The sequence below is a fragment of the Cuculus canorus genome, chromosome 2 (assembly GCF_017976375.1).
Source record: "Cuculus canorus isolate bCucCan1 chromosome 2, bCucCan1.pri, whole genome shotgun sequence".
Taxonomy (NCBI): domain Eukaryota; kingdom Metazoa; phylum Chordata; class Aves; order Cuculiformes; family Cuculidae; genus Cuculus; species Cuculus canorus.
The window spans coordinates 50,333,183-50,357,239 of NC_071402.1; the positions used below are offsets into that span (position 1 = coordinate 50,333,183).

Genomic DNA, 24,057 nt, shown 5'->3' on the forward strand with positions numbered 1-24,057 from the left:
AAAACAAGCTGTGGGTTGTGTCCACCCCAGCAGCAGGCGGTAGGCATTTTTTTCTTCTTGTTTCTTTCTTATTCTTCTCTCTTTTTATCGCCTTCCCCCCCACCCCACCCCCCAGTCCTCTTATCTCAGTTGTGTACAAACTGATATGGTACTTAGCAGGAAAGTGACTGGAAATTAAAATAACTTCGTTCACCAGAGGTTATCAGCTGGATATCTGTCATCATCAGTTTGTACAGAGAGAGTCATCTGCGGCAAAGGGCTGGACTAGAGCAGAGCCCGGCTCTCGGCAGCCGGCAGGCATGAGCCTTCCCGACAGAAATCGAGCCCAAACCTACTGATGCGCGGTGCTGTCGCTCCTGGGGTAGGCACGGCTTTTCTTTCTGTCTTTCCAGGCAAGGTGAACGGGAGGTGAAGAGTTTGCAGTGCCGGGGGTACGGTAAAACTCTGGCAGTACCAATTCGCTCTGCCGGAGCGGCTGAACGGATTGCGACCTAGAAGCTTTACTGTGCTCGTTAATTTTTTTTGAGGTGTAGGGCTGTAGGGGTTTGTTCGGAAAAGAACCCCCTTTCCCGAGAAACCGTTTGTCGATTAAACTACACGTCTTTCTTATCGGTTCTCTCTAAATAATCTTGGTCTTCTGATCACTCTCCCAGGTTAACGTGATTTAATTTTTTTTGTCCTTTTAGTTTTAGCTGTATTTTAGTGGATGTAACGTTAAATAGCGATTAAGCTTTGGCGAGCGAGGGCAGCGATTCGTTGTCTCTAAATGCTTGGCATACCTTCCCATCCGAACTTGCAACCTACAACCTTCCCCTGCGTTTTTTACCCGCAAAAGCTCCACAAGAACAGGGGAAGCCACGGGGGGTCGATGCCCACATCACTTCTTCCCAGCTTGGGTGCTGCCACCTCAAATTTCTGTGTTGAAAAGCACCGAGTCTCTAAACCTCGCATTTAAGGGCTTTAAACCCCGCATTTCGTTGAAGTCTTTCGGATGCCTCTTCTTGAGATAAACACGAGGGAATTTCAAATGCGTGTAAGATGGATATAATGTGAGAAATGCCGCGGTTGTTTTTCTTTTTTTTTTAAGCGACGGGCTTTGCTCGCTGGGCAGGGGGTGTAGATGCCCATGTGCTCCCACGGTGCGAGGCAGAGCCTCTGCCCGCACCGAGGGTGAGGATGGCTGGGAGGAAGACCGGCCGCGCTGGCCAGGCAGGCGCCTCTTTCCCTGGCTCCAAAGTGACTTGTGTTTTACCCTTCAGGCGCCTCGGTTTTTTTTCTCCGCTGATTAGCCTGTTTACGTTATAGCCGGGCTACAAGTTTCGTTTTATTTCCTCCGATAGACCCGATAAGAAAACCCGGCCTGAACTAGGACCGGCTTGGGAAACGATTCCCAATCACCTCTTTCCTCTCTACTCGTTTTCATTTCAGCTTTGCTCCCGAATTGCTCAAATCATATAGCCTTGGGTTCCTAACTCTTCATGACGTCACTCTCGTCCCAAATCCCACTCTTCTGACGTAACTTGCACTCAGGGCTCCAGGAGGGTCCCGGAGCAGGGGGCTGGCATCTGTGGGGAGAGCGCAGGGGCAGTGTTTGCAGAGAAAAGCCAGGCGGGAGGATGCTGGGTGCGAGAGAGATGGTGCCGGCGAGGTAACCATTGCTCCTGCTCGCTATGGCCACAGAGGGATGGAGGCAAATAGAAAAAAAACCCAAAAAAACCAACAAAAAAACCCAAAACAAAACAAAAAAAACCAACAGAAGGTTTCATACCAAATGAACGTTTCATAGCAAATTCCCTCATGGGCACTTCAACCCCCTGATACAGGGTTGGGGCAAAGCCGTGTGCAGGCGCAGTGTGGTTGCGCCTTCCTTCACTCCTGCGTTGCTGCGAATGTGACCTCTTACCAGGGATGCGTTAGAGAGGAGAGGAAGGCTCCAGTCTGGTTTCATTCCCTCCGCCCCAATCCCGGCTCCGGCAGCCCCGGGAGCCTCGGGCGTTACCCGTCGGGCCAGTCCGGTGCCCCCGGAGCTCAGCGGCCGTGGGGGCCAAGCGGGCTCTGTGGTACCAGGGGTCACTTTGGTGGCTATCGCAGGATGGAGTGTATTCTTTTCCAAGCCGTGTTTATGTAACTTAATGTACTTTAGAGACTGCTGGGGAGTTTAGGCCAGGCTGATAAGGGCAGCGGTTATTACAGACGACGTGCCGGCAGCTCTCCCCCTCCCTTCTCCCGTTCGCTTATCCGCGCTACTTAAAATACACTTTTATCAAGGCCACCCCACGATACGGAGTGTTTCCATTCCCCAGCGGCTGTGACATTGAAGCAGAGTTATCGATCGGGGCATCGCCCAGCCCCGCGGGAGGCTCCGCGCCTGCCCAGCCCTGCCCGCCGCGCTGAAGCCGTCGGGGCGATCCCCACCGGCAGGGAAAGGGGGATTTTAGCCGCGGCCGGGGGAAAGAGGGGCCCTGGCCACCGCCCATCACCTTCCCCTCGGGCCGGGCGGGATAGCCTGGGGCAGCGGTTCATGAAACTTGGCTCCCATAGGAGCGAAGTCACACTGGAGCAGGGGTGGGTGTGTGCTGGGGGAGCCCTTTATGAAAGATCAGATGTATCCCATGGAGGGGGGAGCCCCAAAATCACAAGGATGATCAGGGAATTTTTTTGTGTGCGCATCTTTCCCCAGAACTCCTAGAAAAAAGACCGGTGGGTGTTCAGCTTCAGCTCCAACCTTTCTTGCTGGTCGCAAGACAGCAAGCTCTGGCCCCCCTCGTCTGCCTCCACTCCCTCTCCGTCCTCCTCCTGCACCGGGCGGGACACCCTGCCCCTGCTCCGGGGAGCCTTCCCCGCTCATGCTCGGCTGTCCTCCGAGCTGAAGCCGTGCCTGGAGGTGGGAGGCTGTTCCCTGCTGTTGTGAAGCGGCCTCCCCGTCACCGGTGACCTGCCGCCGCCGTGCTTTTGCGTGATTTCCACAGCGTCTTTCAATCTCTGATGCTCCAACAAGCAGCAGAGCTTTATGCAATAGACGGCCGAGAGTGGTGGGAGTTGCGTTGTTCTATTTTGTTTTTCTTTAATGATCTGCAGCGTCTTTTTATTTGCCCTCCCTCCAGTCTCCGAGGTCCGCCTGGTTAATGATTTGAACTTTTTTTTTTTTTTTTTCCTTAAAAAAAAAAAGGATTAAACCCAACAAAACTCCTCAGGAAAGGCTCCCGTTGCCGCGTAACCGGACTCCCGGCGCGGCCACCGCACGGAGAGCCCCGGTGGGGCGGGCAGGGCTTGAGCGATGCCCCCCGGCTCTCGGAGTGACAGTGGGGAGCAGCGCAGCACCCTAAAAAACACAGTTACGACTTAGCTACTTCTGTCGAATAGGCTCACACGGACTTGGTCTCTTTCCTACCCACGCACAGTGGCTTTTGAAAAAGAGAAGATACTATTAGGTTTGATCGTTGCTCTGCCTTTTCACAGTTTTTTTAGGGCCCGTGATGAAAATGGCCTAATTCTGACGGTTTTATCAAAGAGTGCTTTTACGCCCTTGATACGAAGCGATGGGGGTCACCGCTGGCGGAGCACCCCGGGGTCCCTGCCCACTCCTGCCCGGGCGCCAAGGAAGGCTTTCAGTTTTCCCTTCTGTTGGGAAACATTTCTCTGACTTCTTGTTGCGAGAGCTGGTTGTGGGGGAGAGCTGGAAACAGAAGGATTTGAGGCACAGCGGAGCGAAGCTTCTCCTCCCCACGGCTTCAGAGCAAAGCTTCTCCTCATGCTTCCCCCTCTCTTTACCGCGGATGGTAGGCAATGCCAAATCCGATCTGCCGTTAGCCATCCTGCCTCCACTTATATTCCCACAGCAAGAGGTTGCAGAGACTAAATTCTTCAGTTTAAAAAAAAAACCCTCAATAGGCAGACAAAATCCCCCATCACCAAGTATTCTCTAGGCCAGTTGTCCACACCACACCGCTAACAAAATACCGGTTTTTGCATCGAAATTTGCCGGACAAATCCCCCGTGCACAGCTGCCTTCTTATTTCTCTGCCCAGGTAATAAATTAAACCATCAGAACCGGTCCAAACCTTCCAACGAAATGTTTTCCACCGGACAAAATGAACCCGTTCTCCTGGAGGCATTTTGCGGCAGCGGCTCCGTTTCACGCGTATTCACGCTGAGCCCCGGCAGAGGCGCTTCGCTCTTGTTCGCATCTTCGCAACCCCTCGCCCACCGTTTCCAAACCGTTTGCCTTGCAATTTACCTGCCTTACCGAAACGTCTGAGACCAAGTGCCAAATAAAAACCAAGCCAAACCAAAACAACGAAATTCTCAATCTTAGCCAAGCAAAACTCTTCCCTTGATCCAAACTGGTGATTTTCCAGTTGCTGCTATCGTGAGAATTGTGAAAATCTGGGGACTTTATTCCTGCTTGGAATTAAAATTGATTTTAAAACGTTAAAACAATATCTTCCAGAGCGAGTCTGACCAGTTCTGTAAATGCAAGTCTTACCGGACTGGAAAAACAAATCAAAACAACCACATAACAGAATTAGAGACTTGTGAGTTAACAGCTCAGAGTAATTAGATAACCTATTAATAGCCTTATTCCTCTCTGCTGTGAAAAGTAGGTGGATGGCTCCTGCCTCGAAAGGTATGCGCAGGCACACCGTGGGAGGTAGGATAGAGACCCGGGGAGGTTTCCGACGAGGCACGCGGGGCCTCACCGACAGGCAAAGTGTGCGAACCCCTCTTTTGCTTCGCCTGCCCTCCCCCCCTCCCCTGCAGGCGCTGGCTTTGCCCTCCATTTGATTTACTCAGTCTCGGGGGGAGCCAGGCGGGTCCCGTCCCGTAGATAAGGGATGCTGCTATTTCACCTCCGAGGAGGAGACGTCTTCCTTCCCTTTTTGCTTTTCTTACCTTTTTTGTTGGTCGTTCGTCGCCCACCCCCGCACCGGTGTTAATGGCTTTTCGGTCACAGCCCTCTAATTGCAGTTAAAAGTATAAATATATACGTTCGCAGTGCGAATACTGCAATTTCCATTTCGCTCATGTAATCACTGGCAATGTTTATCCATTTCGCTTAAGCCTTCTGGACCAAAGAGGTTGTGTCAATAATTCGCACTTTTTGATTACTTTGGGAAAAGATTGGCTATGTGCAGCCGTTATTGCTGCTCACGTTCAATTTATAATTCGCTATTAAAGGACACCAGTGTTTTCAAATAGTATGAAGAGCCGTTAGGACGCAGATTGTCCCAAAATATGCTTATAACTATGTGGCTATTGTGTATTGTTCCACTGCTGTTAGTGATTTATTTTAAAAGGTTACAAATGACTGAATTTTACGAAGCCAAAATACTCTGTTTTAATTCCAATTAGATTGATGTGAACAACAAGTGCAGTCTGATGCACAAAAAGATTTTTTTTACGCTGTAATGATTTCTTACATTTTTTAAAATGCGTACATTCTACATAAGTAGTTTATTAATTTATCATCCTTGGTAGACATAACACCTGCTTTAATATTTAAAGATATTACGCAGCAGTGGCAAAGTGGAGACTAATCCCGGTGTTACTGGGTGGAGTGTGGTTTTGTTGTTCATAATGTGGATAGAGTTAGCACCCTTTTTCTGAAGTAACAAATCCTCAGAGTAGAGCAACATGATGGCAGGCTGTACAGTGACTGCTATTTTCAAGGGGGGAAAAAAAGTTGTTTTCAATAAACTCATAATAAAATACCAAGCAACTCTATTACAACATAACTTCATGGATTTACTGCTAACATCCATCACCAGACTGGTATCTGGATCATGCCACATGTGTAATCCTCATCTGTGAAATAATAAAAAGGAAAAAAAAAATCTTATTTTAGATTTATATATATTATTTGCTTTGCTTGAGCCTTGCAGCAGTGCATTTTCATTGTGGTATTGCTGTAGTTTGTTTTTTCTGATAGTGAGTGCATGTGAATCAGTGCTTACAAAGAAGCCCTTCTTTTTTGTTTCTGCTGATTTATCCAAATCCTAAGATGGTCTAAGGCTACTCATTCTGTTGGGATTTGTACTCACTCACTATGACCAAACCATAAAGAACCAGTTCCACAGACCTCCATGGAAATACTCGCTGAAGCAATAAAACTTGCTAATGGATCAGTTCTGAGGTTAGCAACAAGAATTCATCATCAACACAGCCAAGCTAATTGCAACCATTCAGGAAGAGGCTCACATAGTTTTAGTGAACATTAATGTAAAGGACATGCTTTTCACAGTTCCCCTGCAAGAGGCAGGTAGACATCATTTTGCCTTTATCTGGGAAGGTACACAATTGACCTTCATGTGTCTTGCCCAGGGATATCGCCACTCCCCAACCTACCGCATACCAGCATAGGAATTGGAAAATGTTCCTGTCCCAGAGGGAGTTAAATTGTACCAATATATTGATGACATTTTAATTGATGGCCCAGACACTTCAGTTGTAGGACAGACATAGTCAGAAATAATCACTCATTTAGAGGGTCTGGGACTTTAGAGCCTACTAGAAAAGGTACAGTCTCCCTTGCAAGAGGTTGCATTTCTGGGCATCTGGTGGAAAGGAAGGACAGGGTGTATTTTCCCCCCACATCCCCTTCACGATTTTGGAGCAGGTTAGCATCCCAGATAATAAGAAGGTACTCGAACATGCTTAGGGTCGTTGGCAATTTGGACAAAGCACATCCCAGATTTTTCTATAATAGACTGACCATTGTACGATTTAACACAAAAGTAAGTCTCTTGAAACTGGACAGATGTCCATGAGGAAGGCCCCATGTTGTTAATTTTTGAGGACAGAGTGTACCAAGCCTCAGGGCCTATGCACTTTACTAATCCTCGGCAAATTGAACGCGTATTTGCAGTTCTTGGACTGTCCATTCATACGTGGCAATGTGGACCTGAGGGGTCTAACACAGCTCATAGCTTTTTATTCCTGATGCTTTAAGGATGCAGAAAAGAGCTATTCCAGTTGGGCAAAGGGTCTATTTGTTGTAAAGCTTATATTGCAGGAATGGGCTAAGGAGGAAGGAATAAAATGGATATTCTACACACAATATTATCTTCAAGCAAATGGGATAGTAGAGAGAAGTAGCAAGATATTAAAGTGAATTTTAAACCCACAGTCACTCAACTGGACCATTCAGCTGCCTGGTGCAGTAACCCGGATGAATAATCTTTAGGCAATAAATACTTTTTGGCTCTAGCTTCCCTCTCTACTGCCTGGAAGGGAAGAAACGAGAGCAAACACAAAACCACCACATCAACTAGGATGATCAGTGTTGGTAGAATTGCCAACAATGGGAGAGATTCCCCTAGTTTTAAAAAAAATATTGAACATGTATGCCTAAATAGCCACTGATGCCCATGAGAAGGACCACAAAATCGACACCCAGTAGATTGTGTCTTCCTTTTAAATCGCTAACTGCCAGTTCGTGCCGAACGGAGCATTTGTCCTTCTGTTCAGTTTTCAGAAATTCCAGTAAGAGTTGTTCTTACTGACAGAAGAAGGCCCTTAGAAGACATATAATGATACAAATACTTGGTCTTGTAATGGAATCTGTAACCAGTAGACTTTTTTAAAATGGAAATTTGTTTCCTTTCTTTTTTACCTTGTCTTTTTAAGGTTTATTAGAAAATTGCTGTAGAACTTATGACTTTAATTTTGGAGTGGATTGTTTGTATCATTGGTTTGATATTTTAGGCTTATTTTACTACAGAAAAATGCTGTGGACGAAGTGTGCATGAAGTGTGTATTAGCATGTTATATATGTATAATTTTAGTCCACCCTGTTCAGAATTTAGATATGAAATGGCCATGGTCCCAAGGTCATATCAAATATCCAGGAAGTATGAGAATGCATTCTAGTGATGCAAATCTAAATTTAGCCACTGTGGTTATACACGCAACTTAAATATATTCAGAACGTGAATGGGGCTGGGACAAACAGGAATGGGTTCTCTTTTAGTTGGGAAAAGATGGAAAATAAATCCAAGTAGGATGCAGAGTAATCAATGGGTCTTCATACGACAAGGCCTCTAAAGTTATAGTATCTGATAGGATAACAAACACAAGAGGAGAAGCTACCAGACTTTGTGCCACTGAAAGATGTAATTGTTGGCACAATTTCACTTTAGTTAAACCTGTTTATGTGCTATGCCATTGGCACCATCGAACCATAGGACTAACGTTCAAATTTAAAATGAATGCTGTCAAATCCTACCCAAATGACCCATTTAGAGTAACATGATAAAGACAAAAATTTCTGGAGAGAATCTGAAATAAAGATCCCAAGCAACCCCCAAATTTCTGAAGTTAGACCATAGGTAGTCAGAAACATAGGTCAACAACAGATGTTGTTCAAGCCAACATGGTGTCTCAAATGTGTCGAACTATTGATGCAAATTAATAACTCTACTATCAAACCAATCTGCTTACCGTTCTGAAACTTCCTGTCCTTGATGGTTGGTGTAGCTCTCACCATTCCAAAATGAACCAGAAGAGATGCGACTGGTATCACAGGGACAAGATTGGGAGTCCTAAGTGGTATAGATGCCAGATTAGTGGCAAATAAATTGAGCACATCTACAAGTGATTTAAGTAAATTGGAACAACCATTGAGGTCTTCTCTATTCGCATTGAGAACTAATCAATGGCTCGTGTCCAATATATTGCCTCAGTGGGAAAGAATTAATGCAAGAGACCACCAATTGATTGTGGATGCACTTGGAATGGCCCAAAATAATATTTCTTTTGCTCTTAGCTGTATCCAAGCTCAAATATAGATACAATCAACAGAAGCAGTAATTATAAGAGAAGACAAAGAGGGTGTCTTATCCACTGAAATTTGAAAGGTAATTTGGGATAATGCAATCAAAATTGAAAGGGAGTTCTAATCCTAGTGGTATTTAGTTAATTTTACCTGTGACCCCATCAACCATAAGGCCACAGGTTTTGTTTTAGCCATATATCATGCTTCAGTACGCACCATACATCCAATGATTGCACTAGGCTTGAATCATTAACAGATATATATCCCTTAGAGCACAGAGTATGGGTCCAGAAGAACCAAGATGAATGGTAAACTGTTGATGTTAATGCATGTGTTGTACAGGAACTACAAGGAATTTCTTTTTTTGTGGAAGTAACACCATTAAAGCCCAAGGCATCTGTCTTGACGCTGAGTAAAATGTTTGCCATTTTTAAATCCATTCTGACATAAACCCCAATACCAATATTTGTGTATATTGGTAAAGGCTGTACTTGCTCTGATTTGTGATATTTTTAACGACCAATATAACAGTTGGTTGTTGTGTGATAACACATTTAATATCTTCTATATCTCCTTCCTTTACTCTTCTCCCACTATTTTTTATGTAAGAATCACCACTCTAGAAGAAGAACCAGAGGAGTCACCAAGCACAAAAATAACTGTTTAAGTCATGGGGTGGTGTAATGGGTCAATTCTGTGATGGAAATGGTATGCTTTAAACCAATTGTTTTTTGCTCTTGGACTGCAGGAAGAAGAAAATCACGTGCAGGCAGTATGCAAGGCTACAAGAGTTAATGTGAACATCTCAAACGTTGCTGCTGCATAGTAGTGGATGGGACAGACATGGTTAAATCGTGATAAGCAAGATATGTCTGAGGGAGAGAGCACTGAAGAGCCAGAGTAGTCTTGTTTTGTAGCCCTCCCACTCTGAGACGTCGATCATGAAAAGGCCTTTGCCTCATTATTAGCCCAATGCATAGAACAGGTGAAACCCACCCATATGCAAACGAAGACCATTCAGTACATGTTAGTTGCAACATTCTATGAAAAGGTATATCCCTCTCCTATAATTCCATATAAAGGCAAATCCCTGAATCCGTGTGTGTGTGTGTGTGCGTAACTCACAAGCTTAAAACACGCCACCCCAAGGAGTCAATTCTGTGCCCAGCACCTTGAGATCCTACGCAATGCTGGAACCTGGGGTGATGATATCTTATTCTTTTCTCTCTCTCCCTTTCTGTTCCGCTTTCTTACTCTTTTCTGTGCTACAATCATAGATTTAATATGCCAATGCCTATCTTATTCCTAAGACCTTGCCTGTATAAATAAATTTCTTTTATTTAAAGTCAATAGCCTTGTGTCATTTCACCTTAATTTGCCCCAAGGGAATCCATGAACTCTAGGTGGCCCGGGGTCCCTGGCCAGCCCTGGGCAGCCCAATTTGGGTCACAACACTGTTAGTCCCAAACAAACCAAATTAGCACTAACTGCGCAACTACCATAGCTCCTGTAATTAAGTGAATAACAGTAAAGGTAGTGTTGATACTGTTCATGTTTTATGTCAGGCTCTGTCAGGTTTAGCCGCGTGTCTTTGTGATGCAGATGCCATCACCTGGACACTATCAGTTCCAGGGCCAGCACAGTCTCATAATCCTTCATTGCCCTTACTTCTAGGGGCCAGTGACCTCAGCAGAAAGGCAGACAAGAGCAGTTACAGTAGTAGCATCTCATGGCATCACAGCTAAATCCAACGGGGGTGGATTATCAGAACCCTGGGTATGCTGGGAGATGAAAACTCAGCAGTGCTCAGGCTAGTCAGAGGGCTTTTCTCTAGCTATTCTCAGCTTTCCCCCAAATGCTCCTAACAAGACACCTCATGCAGTAGCACTCCCCAGAGACCACCAACCCACCTGTAGTGACCACAGCTTTAGGTAACATTTTATAAATCAAAGTGTTTCAGCTTCTATACCAAGCCAAGATCTCTTCCTCCAAAAATGCTCATATCAGTCAAACATCCTTTATCCAAAATAAAGATTTTCACCCAGTATTTTAACTATTCAATCCCTCAAAGAAAAAGGTCTAACTTGGACACAAATTGACAGCAAGATTCATTTTGAGAGGGCAGATAAAGTGGTTTGGATTTTCCTCTTTCAGTTTTGTAATGGAGTCACACCTAGGGTGGTAGGAAAGGTCTACCACACCTGAACCAGAAGCCAAGATCTCAGCACCCCCTCGCTGCTCAGCCACCAGAAACTGCAGCAAAACCTCTTGGTTGCTGCCCGGTCCTCAAGATACAAAGAAAGCGACAGCCCCTGAACTGGCTTAAATTGTTGTCTGTGCTTTGGGCTTAAGGCTTTAAACTTTTTCTACTGGGAAAGTTATAGGATAACAGTAATATCGTCCAAGATATTTCACTCATGGAATTGGAGGGGGCATATTTTTGCCTAAAACCAGAATTTAAGCTATACTTCCATTCTAGTTCTTGTTAGCTACACAAATAGTTACTACTCATCTCGCAAAATGTGTCTGTGACCTGTCCTAAGTATTCAAATCTGTTTGGTTTTACTTTTGATAGCTTCAATAGGAATGTTGAATGACATTTCCTTTATCAGGGGTTTTCCAACCAAATTAACTTCATTTCTGCTTGAAAGAAATGTAAAAAACATATTTTGCTTGTGCCTGCTTGGAACTACGTGTGCCTCTGAGGTCCAGAAGGTGACACATCTTCCATGACTGTTTCCTCTAATAGCTGTAGAGAGGAGAAGCTAATGGGTGTTGGCTGTAGCTACTAGAATGATAAAAGATTCTGTGCAGAAATACACAAACCATAGCATAGCATTTGGACTTGTGAAACGTAGAGCTGAATAGAATGAATCTGCGGAGAGAAGCAGAAAGCAAACAATTAAAACTGAGCTGTAAAAGTAGCCCCCTCCCCTGAATTTAACAGCTTCACATTCTTAGGCCAAAAGAACAGGGCTGGTCTTGGAAAAGCTTGGCTGAATGTTAGAATGCGAGTATTTCAGCTGAATTCTTCACATCATCTGGGTATTTTGGATACAACCAGTGCTCTTATGATGAAGGCAGAATATATTGGCCATTTTGTTATGACTGAGGGTGGAATTGGAGAGAAATGCTAAGTGCATGAGAAGGGGAGGGTGATGGGGGCAGTCTCGTTCAGGGCTCCATTACTGTCCTTAAGTAAACAGAAAAAAATACAAGTTTGGAGTCAGCGAGCTGGCACAGAAGCCCTGAGCTGTGGTAACAAGGGAGGTGGCCTTGCCTAGGTGCAACGTAAGGGAAGAAGGACCTGCCTACATCCTTGCCACCTGGAGGACAGAGTGCGCACTGTGATACCCACATGCCAGGATGGCAGCAGGGCCCAGGAAGAACCAGGGTCCCCAGATGTGCTCTTCCCCCGCACAAGGAAGAAGTACCTCACTTGGTCCGTACCCTCAAAACAGGCATGAAGCTATGGCTAGCCACCCCATGGGGCTTCGGGGGCTGGGGGTGGCTCATTGTCCAGCACTGCATAGAAGCAGAATCCACCACACCTAGAATTACACTTTACTGCAAGGAATGGGCAACGCATATTCCCTTATCGTATCCAGCATTACAGTTCTTCCCAGTATCTGTCGGTCTGAATGTCAAAAAATATACTGTTTAATAGATTAAATTATTTTATCAGCCCTCTATTTGGAAAGCAGAAACCTGCTGTGTAAATACCAAGAAGCAAGCAAAATCTAATGATGAAGGACCAAACTCCAGAGGGAGTTTTGCTGGAGAAAGGCCTGCACAAGTTGACCTATTTAATTAAAATGCAATAAAATGCAATTTCCTTTACATCATTACACTCTAATGTCCAGCTTAGAATCACATATTTCTTAAAGTCTGATCAAAGTGGTTCATCTGTGGTAAAAAAAACCCAAACAAAAAAACAAACAAAAAGATGCTTTTAAGGAAATTAAATATAATTAAATAACTATATATATATAATTAAATTAAAAATTAAAAATAAATTTAATGGCCTAAATGAAGAATACTGACACTATTAAAAGTGTAATGACTTAATCATTTTGTTGTTGTCGGTTATTCATTTGTGGGCCATCAAACTATAAATGGGGTAATTTATTGACTGCAATATAAACTGGATATGTGCCATATTATTCAAGAAAAACAATACACTGGAAAAACAATACAGAGAAGAGGTAATTTGTACAGAGTTCATGAGACGATTGTATCATCTAATTACGAAACTGACTCACTATGCCCTTGGCTCTATTTATTGGAAGAGAATTGAAGGACATACTAAACATACTGAGAGTGTAGTAATTTAAATTTAAATCCTGCCTGTATACCCAAATATCCAGGAATTGGTTTGATCCAACACACAGATCAGGAGTCCCAAAGGAGAATGCTTTGATTTGGGTCTCAAGATACTAATTAATTTTTCTGTGTGCTGGAAATTAAACATGAGATGACTGCCCCATTATACTGAAAAGTGCTTTGGGATTCAGTCAATATCACAGAAAACAGCTAATAATATTAATAATGCAGACAAATAAATTGATTACTTGTTACAAAACCTGACAGCAATTTGAAAGCTGTATTTTACATGCTTCACTGGTACAGTGCCTCCATGGAGTCATCCATCAGAAGCATTTGGAAGGAAATCATTGTGAAGTCTGAACTGCAAGACATGACCAAGACTTTGCACACAGAACTCACTCGCTCACAGTAAAGCTCATCAAAGCACAGCAGTAACCAAGACCAAAACAAAAGCAAGTTGCTGAATTATTCTCCGTATTGCCAAACTGTAGCTGCACTGCAACCTTTTGAACTCTTTTCAGATGTTTTTCCTTGAACTTTTTATGCCATTTAAGGAACATACACGTTTTCTTTGTTGATCATGTTATGAATATAAATAAAACCCTTTTTTTTTTTGCATCTCTTCTGATGTTTTTTTATTCTCAGTTGGCTGTGAGTCTGTATTTGAACAGATTTTAATGGGTGACAGCTAGCCATACTATACCACACTCTGGAGGAAGCTAGTATTCAGAATGATTATAAGGAGGTTATAAAACAGGAAAAAAACCTCAGTGTCTCTTTATTTGTTTTTATTAATCATAATGCTGGCTTGCGTGCAATACTTTTTAAAATTAATACTATGATTATCTAGGAGGCAGAATAGCAAATGGAGAGCTTGGGTCTGAGTTTGACCCAGGTGAGAAAGGCATAATTCTCCATGTCAGAAAATGCAGTTCTACACCCCATCAGCTTTGGTGCAATCTTGGCTTAAGGAATCCTCTCTGTCTGCCAGGAGGGACTCTTCTGCCTGGAGGAGTCAGTCCAGTGCCAGCACAGCAATCCACTGCCTTCTCTCAGCTATGTTAATGAAATTCCTTGTGGGACCACACTAGAAGAAAGGCTATTGAAACAATTACAATTAAAAATAGTTTTCCCTCTCCTCCTCCCATCAACGGTTTATTTTTAACTTCCATCACTTCAGTGCTCTGATTTAAGCAGTGTTCTACACGCAGTTGTTTTGGCACAGCTGAGGAGGTGACAAACTGCAGGCCAGAGGTGGGAACAAGCATCTGGGACAGGAGCTGGTTGCAGCAGCTTAGCTGCCAAAGGCGGTGTATCATTGGACTACGGTGTGATAGTTCATTGTATGAACTTAAACTTGACTTCCCTGACTGTTTGCATAGACATGTAGCTTCTCTGCTGCAAATTCCTAATCTAGAAGTACCAGACTAGTGTTGCTTTCCTACCCCAACCAGGTTAATTTACATTAGACATTTGCAGTCCCGTGAGTTACATCTTGGAGAAACACAGTGTAGGAAAAGCCTCAGACAAATCATGAGCCCTATATCCTTAAAGCCCTTTATTTAGTTGGCTAACTTCCAGTCAGAGGAAGGCTTAGATGGACAGGTAGGAGCAGGGAAGTATTCAGGGGCAGTGCCTTGGCCACAGGGCAACAGCCACTTACACATCTAAGCTCTGTTGCTTTTCATGCTTCTTTTAAATGATAACTACCAAGTTTTATATGTGATTCAGGACTGAGTAGGAACTTCTGCTGGGTCATTTTGTCCAGGACTTGGGGTTCTTCCATCTTTTCTTTAAATACAGGCCATGAGTCACTTGCTGAAATCTCCTTTCCTATCTCCCCAATTTCCTGCCACTTCATGGACCTCAGGCTACGGTGGCCCTTTGATTTATTCTGTTGTCTGTCAGTGATTTTTGTCTCTTAAGGACTCAAAAGCTATAACTTAATTTGATTTTTTGGATACAACCCTGTGAGCACTTGGGTGAACTTGCATAGCCTTTAGCATACAGGAAGTCAGATAGTATCTAATCTTATCCTCATTATGGTAAAAGTGTGTCCTTAGCACATTATTAACCAATGGATTCTAGAGCAGACAACATAGTACATTGTATAATGCATCCTACAGTTCTCCAGGTTAAAAGCAATCATCTGACTTGTTCACATGTGACAGCTTCACAGCATGACATCACCCAGAACCGACTGAATCCAATGGAAGAAATAGTAACTCAGTTGGGTTTAGTGCCTCAGGTAACTCACCTTATGTATCACAGTCTGAGTTTTGAGCCTTCACCGTGTTCATCAGCCATTATTTTTCCTTCCAGTCTTGACCTAGACTACAGACTCAGAAGATTTTTTTACTCGCGACCTGTACTTCTGGCACATTTAAGATGTCAGTACCAAACTTTTCAGTAAGAAGGTTTAGTTTGCCTGCACAAGCATATTGTTTCTTTCTGCTTCATGCACACTGCACGAGTCCTCCCTGAGAGTAGCAGCCCTTCTTATGATGCAAAATATTTAAAATAAAATAACATCAAAAAAGCTCTAAAGGAGCACTTCTGTGACACTCTACTGTATTTCAGTGGCATAAACAAAACACGTAATGAAAAGTGAAACAGTTTGGTTCACAGAAGTGTGATTTTGTAATGGCATGAAGTGGCCTTAGCTTGGCTGGACCAGACTGGACCATGAGAACCTGCAACATTTCAAGAGCAATATGGAGATTTAGCCCTTCATTCTCTGCAACTTTAGTCCTGGAACTGTTTCTTCAAACTGTGGTGAGATATAAATTTCCGTATTCAGCTGTTTCATGTTTATCTGCCATTTCTAAACTTTTTCTCATCACAAAGGGAGGATAGGTTCTCACTGATTTTAGTGACTTTCCCTGCAATGGAATATCCTTCTGTTTGTCTGTGAACTTCATTCATGCCTTTTCTGTCCTCACTTTCCACATGGGAAGCATCAAACAACTGATACAGATTATACAGAACCTACACACTCGCTCTGGGGACCACAATATATGGTATGCAAATAATTTTTTTAAAAAAATAATGTATTTTCCTAGTAACACACACATATACATCAAGCTGGTAGTTATTTCAGAGAAGACTCATGTTACTCATAAAAGGTCCTTAACAAAGTCAGCCAAAATTCCAAGAAAATAATTTAGAAAGATAGGCAGGTAACTAATGCCTTTTGGAGCTGCCAGGATGTAACCTGAAGCATGCTTTTAGAGGATGGGCAAAAATCAGATTCTTTCCTAAATGAGGAACACTATGATTGTTTAGATAGGGAAGGCTAAAGGATGACCATGCAGTTGCTGTCTGCACAGAAAACATTCCCGAGAAGAGGACTGGTCTGACATGGTAATAGTGGATGGTTAAAAACTGGCAGACAGGTAGTACTGACTCAGAGCTCCCACTCCTGTGCTCCCTTTCCAGGCTGGAGTTTATATAAAAGAGTAGAAAGAAGGAAACCCCATGAAATTATGAAGATAAATGCAATAAATATACCTGAGTCTGTCTACTTTGTCTAGTAGTTAAAGCCGCTAGAGAAACCCTGCAGGGATTTCAGCAATTCTTAGTGATGAAGATTTATGAAGCCCTTTTAAAAACTTCATTAAGGGGTCAGAGAGATTTGCGTGGCCTCATAAGCTCTGCACTGAGCTAAGAGATTCACTTTGCAGAAACTTAACTAAAGGCATCAGTGGAAGAGCTGGCTTGCAAGGACTCTTCATGCTTTCTGGCTTGGGAGGAATGAGTCTGGGTATCCTATGGGACTGGGTAGTACAGTGTACTGCCGAAGTCCCAAGCAGGGCTTGTGGCATGTTAGATAGTTGAAGGAAGCTGCTTAGAAAAGTAATTGCTCTGAACAGTGTTAAGGCCAGTCTACTCTTGTAAGAAAGCCAAGTCTGCATACTCTGCTCACATATCTCTCTTCTTCGAGCTTCCTTCAGTTTGTCCAAAATATGGTAAAACATTTTTGCAGTTTGGATGAGTGCATTTTCTTCCTTCTGACAAAAAGTGCTGCCTGAATCCCTGCAAATCATAGCCCAGAATCTTACCTTCCATACTGATGCCTCTAAGCAGTTGTTCAGGATTGTGATTTTTTAGATATAAATAGCAGTGCTCATTAATCTAGCAATCACTGACTCCTAGCTATGAAAATGCAAATTGGGTTGGTTTGTTTGTGTTTTTGTGAGAATGAAGGTGGTAGGTGGAAGGGGGAATGTTCCCCGGGTGCTGCTGTTATTATCCTTTTGTCTCACTGAGAGCCAGGGAATGTTTCATCTGCACCCAGCAGAGCTTTGCTGGGCTCTGTTCCATCAGGGGCTGAGGTGGGTTTGCATCATGTGCATCTTGTAAAGGTGGTTCATGGACTGATGGATTGGGTCAATAACAACTCCTGGACTGTTTCTTTCATAGGTAGGCAGCAGGATAAGATCCGGTAGCTGGCAAAGTCAGAAAACCTTGACAGAGAGACGAAGACTGCTCTTGTAGCTTCACAGCTGAGCTACCATTGCCTTTGGCTCACTGAGGCTGCCCATCTGCCAGGAAACAGCCATGATGGAGAGATGTCATGAGCTGTTATATAATGCAGCATAAACCAAAGCAGCACATCTCCTCTAGAAGCTGTGTTTCAGCTTAAATGCCCAACTGAAGCAATCACCCTTTACTAGATGGCTTACAACCCAACACAAAGTGTTTCAGGTGAAGTGCGGGAAGTATTACACAGCCTCAGTGCCTCACAAGAAGGCAAGAACCTCCCCTGGATCTAGAAGGAAAGAAGGTAAAAAGAGAAAGACAGTAAAGGATGAGGAATGGGAGAGACCTGAGAAATCTTTGGTAAGAAGAGAAATGCTGGACTGTGCCATCAAAGACCTCTCTCACCTCATATCCCATTCCAACAGCTGCCAGAAGCAAGGACTTATAGAAACCTCCTGAAAAAAAAAGGTGTATAAGGCAGTCTTTCTCTTGCTTTTTTTTTTTTACCATCCCCAGCATGTTAAATTCCTTTAAATCTAAATGCCTTCAATACAAATTGAAGTGGGCTCCTGAGTTTTAGTAGCATGTTATTGGAAGGAGAATCTCATAATGGAGTCAGTGTAATAATTCATTTTCATTGTTTTCGTGGGGGCTTGTTCATACTAGCCCTCATTCAGCAATGCACTTCTTACTTTTGCAGAGTTTAAAGCACCTGCTTTACGCTGAATGAGAGGGATGGAGGGAACTATGCACCTGTGAAAGAGATTCCTCAATCAGATTTCACAGCAGAATGACTTGAACTTGGAGTAACATCCAGTAAGGGTTAAACATATAAATGATGCAACAGGCAACGCTTTGTCTGGGTGACACTACTATCTGGCACTACTTCAGCATCTGTTAGAAACGTAGCATTGGCTATAGCATCTCCAAATCAAGCCATAATAACAGTTCCCAAAGAGTTGTTTGAGAAACGATTCAACGTTAATCAACAGCATAAGGAAGTTTATCTACCTTTACCATCTTCCTGCAGAGTTTCTTAAAAGAAAAAAGAACCTTACCTTGCTGCTTTCATTTGAATACAATCATCTGCTGGAGAAAGCAGAGACTAGGTAGTGAGTCGATTACTACTGGCAAGGAAGGAGAAGCCTCCCTCATGACAGTGAGTCATGAGATCTCAGCATTGACAAGGAGAACTACTACAGAAGAGCTAATTGCGTAATATCCCAAAGAAGACAAATCAATTGGCTTTGTTGATGCAAGTTTTGCATGAGCTACACACTACAAATAGCAACTTCATTCAGGCCTATTTCAATGACACATGCTAGAGGTAGGAAGAGCCAAGATAATAATGTTTTGCCGTGGCATTTTGGGAAGCTGGTGATCAGGATTTTTTCCAAAGCAGGAAGCTCTTTTTTTTAGCTGAAGTCTTTGTTTTGATTGCAAGCACTGCTGACTGTGCACTGTTGCCACATTTTTTAGGTATCTTTTTTATTTGTCCCTGGATTGTAGGGCACAGGAAGATTTCTGCAGTAGACAATAACTCTTCTGAGGCATATGCTGTAAGAGTGGAAGGAATTTGCTCCAGATATGCTATAAATATGGGGTTGGCTAATTTTATTTAAGTACCTCTACATCATGAGCATTGTTCTTGTGTATGGAGACTGGGGATATAGGGTGACAAAGAGAAACAGTCGGTGGCTTGGGCACCCAGTATCAGAGTTCCCCATGTGCCATGTCAGTCCTGGGTGCTGATAGTTGTCTCCACAGCCCTAAGGCGTGGCACGTGCATCTCTGACACTCCCAGCCAGCTGTCATTGCTTGCCAGATGTGGCAATGGCTCAGCTAGGAGAGAAAGGCTGTTGTGGGGGCTGCTTAATAAGCTTATAGGCCCATGACACTCCAGTAGGCAAAATCCTGACCTGCATGGGTTTGGGTAGTAGCAACTGCAGGGGGTAAAAGCACTTGGAGAGCTTATTAACAGCTCCAGAAAATAAATTCACTGTGAAGTGTACCCTGATCCTTCATCTGGAGCTATATTCATATGCTGCCAAAGTAGGAAAAGTCTGAGGTGATAGGAATTCATAAATCAGGGCCTGTTTGCTGTTGTTTGGTTTTGGTTTTTTTTTCCATTTTCCACCTGCAAAAGCATACAAATTGTCAAAACCTTCTTTAGGGATTTGTGCTGATCCCCAATTAGCACTCCTAAAATTTCTGCTAGCTTCAGGTTTGTGAGTAAAACAAAAGATAAACCAAAGCAGAGCACAGCCCTACTTTTCCTTGAGCCACTGGGAACCACGCCAGTATTTGATTTTTTTAAATCTGGTTTCCTCAGCTGATTTAGTAATGCAAAATTAGCAGCCTCAAGAAGGAAAGTGTAAGTATGAGTGCATTATGCCTGTTATACGCTAAAGCGGGGTACATTTCCCATCAGTTCCCTCAAGCAAAACCTGTACATCTGTGAAGTACTATATATTTTTTTCTCTCTCTGTGGCAGGGCTTTAGCAACGGTGGTTACAAACCGTCTTCTTCCTGGCTTTGAGTGCTGTCATGGCTCTTACCTGGGGGCTGTCAGCCCAGCTGCCACATCCTTTTTCTGTGGAAGGGAAGGAGAACTGTACTCTCCCCTTTCACCTATGTGTAGTAAAAAGTCACAGGGAAGCACAGGGCTACCTCATCCTGAATTGCCGTGACCAAATTTGTCAGTGACCTTTTCCTACTGGAAAGCAAAAGTGCCACAACTGCTCATCTCCCCGTGCACATACTGTGTGCAGGAACTGGGGTGGCTTCTGCCCGGCCCAATACTGTGTGTAGTGCCCCTATAGCACCCTGGCTCTTAGGGAACATGGAGCACAAGCAGGAATGAGAGCATCTGGCAGTGGCAGCCACTCCAAAAATGGGCTTAGATCCCATCTGCTTCTAGAATAAAATCGAGTATTTTGGAGCTTCCCAGTCTGATCAAAGAAAAAGTAAGTAAGTGCATTTTCAGGTAACAGGCTTCAAATATAGAAATTAGGCTGCTGCAAAGAGAAAAGGAGTATTTTTTCCTCTGTTGGCAGACAGAAGTGATGAGCTGCCTGTTTAACAAAGGTACTGGTGATGTCGAAGGTCTGCCAGAGAGGAGTGGAGAATCTCTGCCCTCAGTGGTTTTAAGAGCAGGTTAAACATCTTAGGACAAGGCAAGACATCGGAAGAAAAGGGCTTAGTAGCTCCCTGAGATCCCTGCCAAAAGAATACTTCTGTGGCTCTGTAAATGAGGGATGATCTACGTCTGCCAATGGACAGTGTGGTCGCAGGGAATAAAAGTTACATTCCTCAAATAAATGATTCATTGAAAATCAACAACCAGCTCCAGGAACAATTCACTGTCAATGTTTTTCCTCAAACTTAGTCACAAAACTAAGAAGACTTAAAAAAGGAATGGCCGTGGCTCAGCAATGAAACTCCTTCAGCTATGAAGCACCCACCAATAAGTACCAGTGAGTGCTGGAATGAACGTTTATTTCTAGAAATTATTGTAGCTGTGGAAAATATAAACTGTATCTTCCCTGCAGACACAGCCAAAACTAATCAAAATACTCCTTGTAACACAAAGGAAATACCTCTGGGCTGCGATAAGGAATATGAATGTAGCTCTTTTACGTCTCAACTAGCTAATAACAATAAGATGAACTGGTGGCACTGTTTTCAGCATGGAGATTAATAGTCAGGGAGAAACCGAGAAGGAGAAAGTACACTTTCAGTTTTATTTCCGATGGCTAATTAAAAAGCCCATATCTGAGAGGAAACATTGTGGAAATGAGAGCTATTTGGATATGCCTTCCCCTATATACCATCATTCTGCTTTGTGAGGAATGCTTTATTAATGCTAATCTCATCCCTGTGCTTTGACAGAAGTTACTGTTTCCTTCCTTTGCAGCCGCTAAGGCTCAGTTCTATTACAGGGTTTGTTTAATGGGAGCTTTATTATTTTACTAAATTACCTCATCTTCTGGAAACAAACTTAACCTTGAACTATGAAGCTAAATGGTCTTTTAATGATGCAAGTCTGTTTGGAAATTGTGCTTTGATGACTCTAAATTTTCTGCATATTTAATATGTGCAATATACACACACACAAAAGTGACTAATTTCTGCAGACTTTCCTGATTTGAAAATCAATTTGCTGCTATTATTATGGTTAAGACAAGTGAGAACAAAGACCCTTAATGGTATTCAAGTACCAATGAGGAGCTCCTTACATCACTGAGGAACCCATCTTCAGTAAGTTGTGAAATAATACAACATTGATATTTAAATATTCAATACTGAAATGTTTAAATGCTAAGATTATTTAAAGATCACTCCTAAGTGCATTCTGGGATGGAGACTTCTTGTACTGTCTTGGCACTTGATGAGAAACTATGAGAAACAATGAGAAACTACCATTAGACCAAATGAGACAGTGATTGGATCCAGAGTTTGTAGTCAGGCCAAATTCATGTGATTTTCTAGGATGATCTATGGGATGGTGGATCTCTCTGAGCCAGGGGAAGAAAGGCTTTTGCTCATAGGGCCATTGTCTGAGTGTAGAGAGTGAAGCACGGTATGGAGTTGTTAAGATCTGATGTATACTGTCTTGGTTCCTGTTTGATTCCCTCCCAAATGCCTGTAAGTCCTTTCAAACCCACACAAAAGAGTTATTAACTCAAGAAAAATGTATGTCTATGTTTAGGGTGTGTGCAGCTTGGGTAGTTCTGAGAGCATATTGCCCAGAGGTCACCTTTGGGCTAAGCTAGGGGCAATGTTTTTAATTTGTGTCAGACTTGAGTGGGAAGAAATACATGAAAATCAAACAGAAATATACTGTTTGCTAATGGAGTAGCTACACTGTGATGATATATATCTATTGTACTGTTAGAACTTGTGAACTTGTCTCCATTCAGAAGACCCCCTGGATGTTCCTGCACTACGAGCAGAACACTGAGTGCTACTTACCCTTCCTCATCAAATTGCCTGACCCACATAGCCAGGCACAGTCTGTCTCATGCTTCCAAGAACACTGAGATGCTCCAGACCTGCTGGATGTGTGCACACATGTCCATTGCCTGTCGCAGGGGAAAAATGGTGCAGACATCTGAGATGGTTAGGGAACCAGCATGGGAAAGGCTGATCCTTTTGGGAAGGAACAATTTCTTCCCAGTCACTATGTCTCTGAGGGAAAGGGGCCCTTCTCTTGTCCTAGATGGGTGCATGGCTTCACAAAATGAGAAAAGACATTCCCTGAAAGAAATGGCAACTGTGGGCAGACTGCAACACTGGAAGTGTTCAACAGGGGTGCCAAGAAGTTCCCAGGAGTAAAAGCTACCAGGGCCATGGGACAGGCTGGATAAATTGTCCCAAGGGCTTCAGGCATTCCTTACTCGCATCAGGCTTCCAATTTTGCCCCACATTGCAGAGGAATTAAAAACAATGGTGTTGTGATCAGATCACTTTTAGCACATTTTTCGTTCTGTCTTTCTCATCCTACAAAACAGTCCTGACACATCATGTGAAAACAGATGTCTCTGACAGCCTCAGAATTGGCACTAGTTATTTCATCTGTTGTTAAACACTCAACATCAGGTAAAAATCATTCAGAAGAGAAACTGACAGTTCTGATACATGGTCTTTAGAAGCTACAAAGCTGTTGCCTGGGCTTTGCACTCAAATTAAGAGCATGGTCTCTTTCCATGGATGCCCTCATCAGACAACCCACCCTTCTACAATAACACATCCAAATCATCCAGATAAAATTCTTGATCCTTATTGGTGCCATCCAGTAAGATTACTTCTCATTCTCTTACTGTAGCTTTTTATACAGAGACCTCTGTTTTTGCCTGAAGGAATAGTGGTTAGTTGACCTGAAGAGATCACAAACAACCAAGTGCCCCTCACCCACAGACTTTTTATTCCCTCCAGCAGCTCCATTCCTATAATAGTCCTGGGCTCCCACATTATTATGAGTCTCTGAAAATTCTTGCCCTACAAAGTAGGAAAGCCAGCTTTCCCCCAGGCAAAATTTCACAGTTATGTGTTAAAAATATTTTCCAGGTGAGAGTTGTGGGACAATATAACATGACTGGCAATAGAAAGCTGAGGGAGGGTTTCAGGCAGGAGTTCACTATTTGAGGATAGCAGTGATTCCCCACTACTTTCCCAAGTGGTGGGGATGACCTGGATGTAAATTGGGTTACGAGGTCATTTAGCCATGTTAGTCTCAGGATACTCTGCCCTTTTTCTTCCCCCACCACCTGGGACTGCAAAGGAGCCTTGCTTCAGCACAGCCCTAGTGTACATCTGAGCTGAGCATGGAGCGAGAACCTGTGGTCCACTAGGGCTTCTTGTGCCTTAAAAACTGCATCTTGTCCACCTCTGCTTTATTCCAGCTTTGTTGCCAGTAGACTGAAGACAAAAAATGCCCTTCAAGAAGCCGTTGAAAGTAAAAAGGCTGTATTTCC

At 43.3% G+C, this 24,057-nt stretch overlaps 2 long non-coding RNA genes across 2 annotated transcripts; one reads left to right on the plus strand and one right to left on the minus strand.

Moving 5' to 3' along the window:
- Positions 1–62: 62 nt before the first annotated feature.
- LOC128851247 (uncharacterized) lies at positions 63–10,123 on the plus strand. Its single transcript, XR_008448531.1, has 2 exons — positions 63–361; positions 9,522–10,123. It is a non-coding gene; the product is annotated as an uncharacterized LOC128851247 (long non-coding RNA).
- A 3,799-nt stretch (positions 10,124–13,922) lies between these two features.
- On the minus strand, positions 13,923–18,730 carry LOC128851389 (uncharacterized). Its single transcript, XR_008448749.1, has 3 exons — positions 18,640–18,730; positions 15,357–15,433; positions 13,923–14,198 (listed from the first exon to the last, which is right to left on the minus strand). It is a non-coding gene; the product is annotated as an uncharacterized LOC128851389 (long non-coding RNA).
- Between the last annotated feature and the right edge of the window lie 5,327 nt (positions 18,731–24,057).